Source organism: Stenella coeruleoalba (assembly GCF_951394435.1).
Source record: "Stenella coeruleoalba genome assembly, chromosome: 13".
Taxonomy (NCBI): Eukaryota; Metazoa; Chordata; class Mammalia; order Artiodactyla; family Delphinidae; genus Stenella; species Stenella coeruleoalba.
Window position 1 is genome coordinate 17,346,612 of NC_137159.1, and position 12,678 is coordinate 17,359,289.

The following is a 12,678-nucleotide window of genomic DNA, read 5'->3' on the forward strand; positions in this document are numbered from 1 at the left end:
TTGCTTCCATGTCCTGGCTCCAATATATGCTCTTAATTAAATCCACTCACTGGGTTTTTCTTCTTACATTGTAATAACTTCTCCTTTTTTGCTACATTGTAGTAACTGTTAATTTGAGAAAAAATGTTACATAAAGTTAAATTGTGAATTATAAATCATAAATGCCCTCCAATACCCAGAAATAAACCACTAACATTTTATTTTTGAATAAATGTGTAATTAATGTAAAGTTATATAATATAAAATTTTTATATATTTAGATAGTTTAAAGGATTTTCGACTTTATGAAAACATATTTATATATTAAGCAGCATTCCATAATAAAATATAGATTGCTAAGTTATTTTGAATCACTATTAATTGTATACCTACTATATGTTAGAACTTGTACTAGGCAGTAAGAAGTGATACATAAAAGATAAAATCTCTTCACTTAGACTTACACTGTTGACAAAGAAAGATTAGTAATAAGGAGGAAATTTCTATAAAGCATATTAAATGCTATGAAAATGAAACAACAGAATGTTCTGGTCTCAGAAAAGACACTGGTTCCATACTGGAAGCTGTGGGAAGACTCCCTGAGTGAAGATAATACCTAACTTGGACTGAAATGCATCTAAGAGAAGAGGAGCAGGAAGAGCAGTTCAGGGTACCCCTAGCAGATGGAAGAATATGTGGAGAACTCTGGAACTCATATTAGAATACGATGAACAAGGTTCATTGTAAATTGTTCCACATTACTTTTTTTTTTTTTTTTTTTTTTTTTTTTTTTGTGGTACGCGGGCCTCTCACTGTTGTGGCCTCTCCCGTTGCGGAGCACAGACTCTGGATACACAGGCTCAGCAGCCATGGCTCACGGGCCCAGCCTCTCTGCGACATGTGGGATCTTCCCGGACCAGGGCACAAACCCGTGTCCCCCACATCGGCAGGCGGACTCTCAACCACTGTGCCACCAGGGAAGCCCAACTTTTGATATTTTAAGTCTTCAAAGCACATGCTTCTGGATGGGTCAGTGTCTTGGGTAGGAGTCTGTCAGTCTTAAGAAAGAGATCTCAGAACTTGGTACGTCTTATATCCAGGAAGTAGGAAAGGAAAGGGAAACCTGCTAAGAAGGGTGCATATCCAGACAGAGACCCTGGAAAGTTGGCTTCAGACTTATTGGGAGCATAAATTACAGCTCAGTTTCCATCCTCCTGTACCAGTCAGTAATTGGCTAAGGTCCACCATGGGGACTGTAGCTCCAGGCACTCCAGGCTCTCTTCCAGGTAGGCCAAGTGGTTCCAGTAGCCCAGAGCATTCTTCCAGAGAAAGTCTCAGATGCAAGCTGTTAAAGGAAAGGCCTGGAAAAGACGTGAATCTGTGAAGAATGCTTACATGGCTTTCCTTACAGGTGAACACAAATTAAACTGCTAAATGAGATTACAACATTGCTAATGGGAAAGCCAGACCACACTGAATATTTAAAAAAAAACATTTTTATTGGAGTATAATTTACATACCATAAAATGCACCCATTTTAAATGTACAATTCAATTATTTTAGTAAATTTACTGAGTTGTAAATTTAGTAAATTTACAACCTTCACCATAAACTCATTCTAAAACATTTCCATTCTCCCAGTAAAATCCCTCATTTCAGTTTACAGTTAATCCCTATTCCCACTCTCAGCCTTAGGCAACCACTAAGCTACTTTCTCAATAGATTTGCTTTTTCTGGACATTTCATATATGACTGAGATTGAAGAATAGGAGTTAATTAGGCAAAGAGCAAAAGGGATCAGATAGAAGGAACAAAGCATGCCCCTAGCAAGAGGGAAGATGTTTAATACAAGTAACTGAAAAAACATTTGGAGTTTTGAGAGGGAAGGACCAGGAATGAGATTGAAGAGAAAGGCAGGGGCCAGATTATGTTGAGATTTATTAAACCTCTTAAAAATGTTTGGTCTTTTTTAAGACCAACAGAAAGACATTGAAGTGTTTTAATTTGGGCTGTAGGGGGAAGGTGATTGACATTACAGGATTTTTTGTTTTGTTTTGTTTTTGTGTTTTTAGAAGGACTCATGCTTGATGCTGGGAACTTTTTATTTTTTTATGTTCTCTAAGTATAGCCTCTAAGTAGAGGAAGGAACACATCTTATTTTCCTTGCTTTAGATGTTTACTTTATGACAAGCAGGTTATTTTAAATGTTATTGCACTTAGCAATTGAATGACAAAACAATTCACTAATGTATATTTCTGGACAAAATATAGTTCACTGTGGCTTTCTCATTCTGATTCAGTAATGGGATAGGCACATCTCATGTGTGTCTGGGCATTGTTCAACAACCATCTATTCTGATTAAATGGTGGGTCTTAATCTCATTCCTGATTTAGCAAATGTTAAATATATCCTTTTGTCCATTATATTGTATGAACTATGTGGATAACTATATCATACTCTCTTCTCCTATTTGCAATTTTCTGGTTTTTAGGTCTAAAAACGAGAAGTCAAAAAGATTTTACTTCCCTAAGTAGCACATAAGCTATTTACATGGAAAAATAAAATAGTTAAGGCAATTATACAGATCTTTTGAGCAAAATACTCACTTTGTTGGCCTGAATGATCCAAGTTGTTTAAATGGATCCAATTTACCAGATAATGGCTTTCCAACATGTTCCGATATTCCTGAGTAGTTAGAAACTGGATGGTTTACTTATGACATATAGTAAGATGAAAAAAGTGTTATACTAAAAATGGAAAACTCATGTTCAATAAGTAAGAGAAAATATGTCTGGTGAATATTAAAGTGATCATTATGTTGTCTGGTTTCCAGTAATCTTTATAATGGATTTGAGAGAAAATAACATAAATGAAGTAGTGATAGTGGAACTTAAATGGAGATGTTAGAAATTTGGAGCTTAAAATATGCACATGCTTAGATACACATGCGTGTGCACCCACACACAGAGACCAGGTTCTGAGAAGCTCAAATCAAATAACCATTTGGAAGTTGTGAAACTGAATGTCTTCATGAAAACACAATGGACACATTTTATTCATTGGAATTATTCTGACTTTGTGACCACAATCAACAATAATTGCTGGTACTTTGCTTATATATATTGCTTACAGCACTCTAGATGAAGAGCTACCAACAAAATAAACAACTCATATATTTTAAATGCATATATTATAATCCCTTTTGTTCTCAGAACCATATGATGTAGGTATGTTATTGCTACTACTTTACAGAAGAAACTGAGAATGACACCTTTGCCTAAAGCCACACAATCATTAAAGTGATGGATCCAGAAATTAAATTCCAATTTTTTCTGATTCCAGAGTTCCCATAACACTGTTTCTTCTCTCTATAAAATTTTTGCAATTCACAGTTCTACAGTAGTTTTACCTTAAGTGTATTTTCCTCCTTAAAATGTCGTATTAACCTTACTTATACCCTGGACAGATGTTTCTATCTTATAAAAACTGTGGTGTGAAGAATTGAAGATTCATTTGTTTAGAAAAATCTTTTTTTCTAATTTCTTTTTAATAATGCAAACTGTTTAAAATGATTGTAATATAGACAGACTTGCATATCAAATAAAACATTTTAATTTTAATAACTGGAACTTGTAGGTAATAAAGAGGATGGGTACATTTTGTGATATAGATCTCCTTCGACTTACAATGGAGTTACTTCCCAATAAACCCACCAAAGTTGAAAATATCATAAGTTGAAATTGCACTTAATACATCTAACTTACTGAACATCACCACGTGTCCTAGCCTACCTTAAACATGCTCAGAACATTTACATTAGCCTACATACAGTTGGGCAATCATCTAACACAAAGCCTATTTTATAATAAAGTGTTGACTATTCCATGTAATTTATTGAATACTGTACTGAAAGTGAAAAACAGGATAGTTCTTAAGTATATGGTTGTTTACTTTCATGACTGTGTGGCTAACTAAGAGCTGTGGCTCACAGCTTCTGCCCAGCATCATGAAAGAATATGTAACACATACAAATAGCCTGGGAAAAAATCAAAAATCAAAATTGAAGTACAGTTTCTACTGAACTGATGTCACTTTTACACCACTGTAAAGTCAAAAAAAAAAAATCATAAGTCAAACTATCCTAAGTCAGCGACCATGGGTGTTCCTAGTTACAAATAAGGTTGGAGAAAATTCAGGTGTCTGGGCATTTGGCCTATTTGTATCATGGCATTCTTTCTATGGGGGAATTGAGACTCTGCTTTACCAACTACTAAGGTCATACCCCAAGCCTGTGTCTATATAATGACCAATTATTTGGTCAACTCATTCAAATGACAGTTTGGCTCTCTAAAAACTGGGAGAAAATAACAGATTAATGGTATGGCTGAAATGAATAGCCTGAAGAGTTGTTTGGGGGGCTCTTTGTTACATTGCACCAAAGGTTCGATTAAGTTCCCACATTCTCTTACAGGGAGATCTGTATCCAGCAATTATATGTAATTCTGCAACATACTGAAGCTGATTTCTAGTAGGTTAGCGAACAGCCTATGTAATTAGTATATTATGTGAATATGCATTGAATTCTAAAAAGTAATTCTCACTGTGGGGATGAAAGTAGCTAAGAAGGAGGGCACATGACAGGGTTGTCTGCAGGAATATCAGGATTTCTCTAAATAGTTTTCAAAGTACACCTCTCCCTTCTTCCACCCTGCTCTACTTTCCCCATATGCATATGCACACACACACACACACACACACACACACACACACACACACACACATCAAGTGTTACTGTTTGTATTACCAGCAGAGTGAATTATATGCCTTCTGGGTCTTGAAAGTGTAAGGAGGAATGAGAAACAATGAGGTAGTAGACATAATGGCAGAGTGGTGTGGGCAGAGATAGACACCAGACCATGATAATCTACTATCTATATAAACTGGCGCAAGTTACTTGCACATCTTGCTGTTATGTTCCTTACTTAAAGGATGAAGTGTTAGAACTTAGTGAATTGTAATGGCCTTTCCACTTCCACTGTCTTCTATTACTATGTTCTTTAATACCTAGAAGTCTGTAATTTTAATACAATTCAACAAGCTCAGGTTAAAAATAGCTCTATCCAAGCTATATTTTTTGTTTTATATTCAAACATTTTGGGAAGATATTTTATTCTATCCCCTCCTTAATTCTACCTCATCCTGCTCTGTACCCTAAACCCTTTAATAAGAAAATATTTTACTTTAAATAGCATAATTCATACTCAATTCCTCATTGGCATGTCAGTCATATTCTAAGTGTCATTGTCAGATGTTTGTCTTACTTTTAAATGTATGTTCTTCAAGGTTTTAGTCTATTTACTTCGCTGTCCAGACTTATTTCCCCTGATGAAGTGAACTGTAGTTCTTGTTTGTTTGTATCCAGTGATCAACTTTTTTTCCTCCTAAGCAACATTCTTTCTTAAGCACTACAATGACTGGAGTATTTTGTGTATGTTCTGGGCAAAGATCCAGATCCAGCCTTGGAGAAAATAATAGTGTGCTCCAACTAGTTTGACCACTGTGTAGGAGTACTTTTATGGCATAAGCAGTGGTCAGCACATTAAGAGAATTGTTTTGTTCTGGCAGTGTCAAAACTTTCATAACATTGGGATTAGTTTTACTATTTTGTTCAAATTAATTCTCCATTCATTTATCCAAAGTAATGAGTGATAAATTTAAAATCATGATCAAATAAAATCTCTTCCTTCAGATCTGTTGTCATAATGTTAGGAATGCAGCAGAGCTCCTGGATTAAGATTTCAAACAGATGTGTCAGAAGGCCTATTGTCCAATAAAGTACATTCTACTGGCACTGCACCATGCAAATGGACTTTGATTCTTAAGAGTGGCTGCTGTTTTAAGAGAAAAAAAAAAAAACAATTTGCAGAGAAGTAAACACGTGCGGAGCAAAAGAGCCTGCCTACAGACAGTGCACTAGGCTCACAAAAGTCGCTGGAATTGAGCATAGAAAAAGGGCTTAAACCAATTTTGGTCATTTCATATTCAGGGCATGTCTGCCTTTCAGACTTTCCCTGAAACATACTGAGTTTCTGACCCTGTGGATTCCCATCATGTCTCCGTTTGCTATGCTCTCAGCACACAGAGTTGCTAGAGAAGCCAAGGTCCCAGCCTTGTAATGGTATCCTGCCCTTGGAACACTGTGTGAGCAAGGAGATAATAAGATTGTAGCATCCTAGTGTTTGTGGAAGCCTCTGAGGGCTATATTCTATTTATCCACCCAAAGGAAGAATCCATACTCAAATATCTCTAAAAAATGACCATGCAGTCTCCTCTTGATATTTTCTGTCAAGGAGAGAGAATTATTTGATCATTGGTACTCTCAGTGTTAGTCACTTCTTTCTGATGTTACCCCAAATATGTCTGCCAAGTCAACCTGTTAGTTGTGTTTCCATTGTCTAGGGCAAACCACAATCTTTCTCATGACTGACTGTATTTAAACAGTTGAAGAATCAAACATGACCCTATTTATTTTTTTGAGTTTTATGTTAAAAAGCCCATTTTCTTTCTACTTCTTTTCAAAGAACCTCATATTCAGATCCCTTAAAAGGATAATCAATTTACATGTGGTGTTGTAAGAAGCTGACTCCAAGATACATGTTGAGACTATAATAATCAAAAGAGAAAGAACAAACTACTCACTGATTTCTCTAACATTTCGACTACAGAGTCTGTTCTATGGTTATTAGTGTCACTACACGCTGCCATCTTTTCAACTTATCTTTACTCACTGCAAGAACAGACTACTGATTAGACTGACTTCGTTGACATTCAAGTGCCATTTTAGCTGCCTTCGTGTGTAAACCATGAAGAACTATAAAATAACTAAATGTATCCATAAAGCCAAGTAGAACCAATTTGGGAAGCTTACTTCAAGCTTATCCTAATTTAAAATCCCTGTTAAGATAATGCTTACATAAGATTAATGAATGTCTGTGATGGTTTTGAGCCAAGTGAACACCTATACAACTTCTCTTTTATGAAGGTAATACTGATTTTAGTAGATGCAAAAACTCTAAAGAGTTAAATTGAGGTATTTTATTCCTATCAAACTTCCTATCAAAATGAATTGATGTGTTTTATTTCTATCAAAATAATGTATTCTTATCACAAAGCCTTTTGTGATATCTTATCACAAAAATAAGATATATTTTAAGAACAAAATACAATATCCAAGCAGACTCAGGTTCATGTAGAAGCACTGCCACTTTCTTTTTTCTTTAATTTATTTTATTGAAGTATAGTTGATTTACAATGTGTTAATTTCTACTATAAAACAAAGTGATTTAGTTATACATATGCATACGTTCTTTTTCATATTCTTTTCCATTATGGTTTATTTCAGGATACTGAATATAGTTTCCTGTGCTATACAGTAGGACCTTGTTGTTTATCCATTCTATATATAATAGTTTGCATCTGTTAATCCCAGACTCCCAATCCCTCCCTCCCACCCACCCCCAGCACTGCCACTTTCTAATTATGTAACCTTGGGAATTTTATTTTAGCTTTCCTGCCTTACTTTTCCCAAGTGTAAATTAGCCATGATAACTATGTGTACCTCATTGTGTTTTTCTAAGTTTCCAATATACAGCACTTAGCCTAGTGTATGGTAAACAGTAAGCTTAGACCATTTCATTTTGTTCTAAATATGTTGGAGAGTTGATAATGTGAAAATGGTGGTGATGAATCTGAAGGTGGTAATTGTGATACTCATGATGATATTGGTATGTCTAATTAACACAAAATCAAGAATAGCAGAACTACACAAAAAAGCAATTTGAGATCAGGTGACATTCTTTAGGTTGGGACTGTGATACACACACACACACACATACACAGAAGGGGAGAGAGAGAGAGAGAGTCAGAATGATCACTGCATGAATTACATTTCTTCCCCATGCCAAAAATAGTGCAAGACTACTGACTGAGGGTGAAAAATGTGCAAGGTCAGTGTGAAGCTCCACAATGACAATTTAAACACAGTGAAATAACTACATGCATTTACTTCCCTGTGTTATCAGTGGAGATAAAGTGGAACAAAATAACCTCCTCATCCAAAACAAACAACAAACATGAAACAAAAACAAATAAAAACAAGAAGTAGCAATGAATAAGAGATCAAACTTTTTATTTTTTTAGAAAGTAAATAGAGGAATAGTAACCATTTTTGTAAATGGAAAAATCATTTCAGTTACCTATAGAACTAGGTGGGCAATTGCAGACTAAGAAAAGTCTTGGGTACCAGGCACCACAAAACATAGTACTATAACAGAGAAGAACAAATCTGACTCCATATATGATATATTCTTTTAGCTGTAACCCTTGTGCCCTGTTGCCTGTGCTTAGTCATGCTGGCTCTGCACTTTTGCAGAAGAATGTTGCCTATAGCCTGAAATATAAAGGTTAATCTATTCTCAAGGCTCTGACTTTTAAAGATACAACACTTTTCCATTCATATAGAGATTAAAAATTTGCAGAACAGAGAATAGTATTTGTCTTGTTGGAGTTTTATAGGAATATTGTGGCCAGACCTACTTGGACAGCTGTAAGAACAAAGGATTCCTACACCAAGTTTGCAACAACCAGCCACATCCCCACCCCTTTTAGTAGAAAAGAAGCCTGAGTTCTAACTCAGGTAAGATGGTTCTTTGGGACAGTAGTCCATCACCTTCTCAGTCTGCTGGCTTTCCAAATAAAGTCACTATTCTTTGCCTCAGCAACTGGTCTCTCAATTTATTGATCTGTCGTGCTGTGAGCAGTGGGAGTTTGGACTTGGTAACAGTGCTGAAATGATAGCAGATGTTCTGTTTAAAAGTCAAGATGTAAACATGTTAGATCCCAATTTCCCTCAACAATCCTAATGACACAGGTTTTCGCAGAAAAAAGAGATTTAATCTCATGTGAAACTGAACCTAACTGGCCTCAAAATGGAGGTGTGGGAAGGATACATGGCTGGGAACAGGAGGAAGAAGGTAAATACCTGTGCATAACCAATATTGAAACTTAAAAACAATAATAACAATAACAACAGCAGCAGCAGCAAAACCTAGTAAAGGGTATATAGAAACCAAGCAAGTAAAGAGTAAGGATATGTTAATGAGAGGTCAAACCTAGAAATGGGAGGGTTCACAATGAATACAAGGCAGGTTTTTAACACCTAATCTGCTTGTGGACCCTCTTCTGCCTGATTATTAGATAAAAGGTTAACTTTTCCAAGTCTGGATCTCCTTGCTACCCACTGATTTTACATGAAGCTAGAGGCACAGATACTGTCTTCTAAACATGTACCATCCTGGGACAATTAACTAAATGGTTGTGAGTTGTGCTTATTCATACTGCTACTTGGACTGTAGTTAAAAATTTATCATTTGACTTATTTTTTCTTCCTCAGTAAAAATGTTGATTTCAAGAAAAAAGCACAACTCCTCTTAAGAGTTAATGCTAAGCAATTTCTAAGTAAATATATGGTATATTATAAGAATCCCAATGACCAACTTTGTCCCTTGGGACATCATTTGTTTTTCACAATGAAAGAGAATGTGCAAGGGTCAAAATTCAGTTTCTCCCTATGGCCCCTCAGTTGTGATTAAGTTCTCAGTAACTTCAGGGGTGTTCCTTTTAAATCACACAAACCATTCAGGTTCAATTACCTTGCCCTAAGGTGTTATTTTTTTTAAAGCAACAAAAATGTTTTTAAAAATCTTTTCATTTTTGTCTATTTGTCAAAAAAAAAATATCCTAGTTATATGGCTTTCCATTATAAGGTAGCATGTTACCAAATTCTATGAAGCAAATACACACACACACACACACACACACACACACACACACACACACACACACACAAATATCCTTGAAGACAGAACTGGCTACATAGTTTGTGGGGCCCAGTGAAAAATGAAAATGTGAGTCTTATTGTTTTTCTTTTTGGGAAGAAGCTGATTTGTGAAGAGATCTCATGGCATTACTTCATAGTGTCCTACTGTGTTCCCTTGAACTAACATCAAGTCACTAACCTAAATATTTAAAGAAGGGTAAACGTGGAGATGAACAGAAATGTAATAAGGAATGTTCAGTCTTCACCTGACTTGACCTCCCTGCAATGTCTCAGATGTATACACTCTATTAAACTATGAAACTATTAATTCCTCCATTCTGCAACCCTTTCCACTCTTAGTATCCATAATGTTGTCAACTTTTTCTGTATTACTCATAGAAACGTCACGTCCCTTACATATAAAACCAAACTTACATTTTGTTCAAATCTGTATTTTCCTCATTTATCAAGTATCTCAATCCAGAAACCGGGGGCTCATACTTAGCTTGTTTTCCTCCTCACTTCTTGTATTTAATTAAATTCTAGTTCATGTTGATTATATGACTTTAATGTGTTTTGTTTAACCTTGTTTCTTTCCCTCATCACTACCTTAACATAGTGTTCTATTAATCATTCACTTGTATTAGTACAAAAGTTATATAGCTGGTATCTTTGCTTCTTTCAAAAACCTACCTCCTCTCACATGCAGTTGATAATTTTCTTGGTTCCAGGAGAGATCTTCCTAAAATATGAATTTATTTTTGTCCATTCCTTTTTATATCCTTGACTACTCTTCATTTCCTCTAAGATTAATTCTCTAAGACTTTGTGTAAACTACCAAAGGTATCCATAATTAGACCTTCTTACAATATCAGCCTCATGGTTACCATTCATTACCATCAAAAATTATGCTTAATCATAGAGAATTATGGTGGCTGAAGTTAAGGAGGTCAAAGGCAGCTATAAATTCTCCATAAGGGAATAGTAATTTCAAACTTCAAGAATGAGATTATATGAATATTAGTCATTAGTCGTGGTGGTAACAGAGAGGGATTGGGTCATAATGTGGTAAGAATCATGCATTAGTAACTTTGGCTAGGATCATTTCCTTGTGGTCTACTTGCCTTTGTAAGCCTGCTGGGCCTTGTTCTGTAGTAGCTCCCATGAGACTCCCTGTGCCAGGAACCAGTGGACAAAGTAGCATGGTTTCAGAATTATCCAGAAATGCCATGCACAGTTGGTAGTTCTGGCACCTTGTTATAAATTTGTTCTATCATATCTTGCTAAAGGATAGGTTCTATTGCAAGTTTACCCATCTGAATTCCCAGCATAATGGAAGACAATTAAAAGTACTTAAATCCAGAAAAAAAAAAAAGGCAAAAGAGGAGGCCAGGAAGACTATGAGATTGTTTGTCAAAACAGAGGTTCCAGAAAGATAAAAAGTAAGAAAATTAATGTCAATTGTAAAAAATAAAGTTTTATTTACTGAAATGTTTTTAAAAACAGTATCTTCAAATATTAGCTCTAAGCTCTGGCTTTCTTATCATGTCTAATCTATCGTCTTCTACAGCAGTCGGTTCAATTCTTAATAGAATCAAAATAACCCAACACATCTAAATATTGGGTTGGCCAAAAAGTTCATTTGGGTTTTATTCCGTAACATCTTAGGGCATAACTTTTCCAGGTTAATTCAACCAGAAATTCAGAGAAGAGTCACACTCATATCTGTTTTACTTCAAATTTGTTTCTATGCTTTTCCAAATATGTCATCCTCTTTCTAGTAACTTTCAGAGAGTTAAGAAAATTGAGAACCAACTATTCCTGTACTCTGCTTTAATTTATATAACATATTACATTTCCATTTTACAGGTGAGAAAATGAGAGATAATGAGTGTTAGAGACTTGTCCAAAGTCATAGGAGCAACAACATGAAGGATTTTATACTTTCTATCTCTTCCTTTCCTCCTTTCTTCCTTTTAAACTCTATTGTTTCTTTATACAAAGATTTTTGCCAAAAATCACTGGAGTAGCCCAAGGAGTGATGCCTCATACATCCTCCATAAGTCCAGCTATCCCATCCCCAGACGCTCCCAACATTTGTAAAGGTTACTGATTTTATAGATTTGCTTTCCTACCAGCATCTCATACATCTGTAAATCTTTGTCTATCCCCATTAGATTTCTCCTACCTACCACATTAACATAGGAATCATAGCTTACCCTCCTCTGAACTCTGAAAGTGCATTGGTGACTATATTTTAACTGATAAAAATCATACTATCTCTTGTGTTAGATGATAATAAGTTGTTGCTATATTTTATAGATAATTCATTTGCATATCAACAAGGTCCACTAGGATAATGACATTAAAATAAAAAATACCAAAGGACAGAAAGTATTTTCAAAACATAAACATAATAAATACAAACATAATAGCATAAAGTTATTCTATGATGTAAAACACTTTCCAAAATACAGATATCTGCCACTGCAAAAATAAGTCAAAATAAATAAAAAGTAGCACAGTAAGTAAACTTTGAAGCAAAGAATGGCTTTGCCAGAGGTTCCTTTCCTTTTTCTTTTTTCATCTATTTCCCCTCAGTTTAGTTCTATTCTTGTCTTACTTCATTCTCCCTAGCTCCTTTTTTTCTGAATCATTGCCTCTGACTCTTATTTATATAATTATTTATTTATTCAAGCATTGACAATTCTGAAACTTTCCCAGCTCAGCAATCTACAGATCATTCATCAGCATGTAAGTGTCTTCCCAGCAGTGACCTTGGCATTCCCAGAACAACATATTCTTTTTATCTCTGTCTATC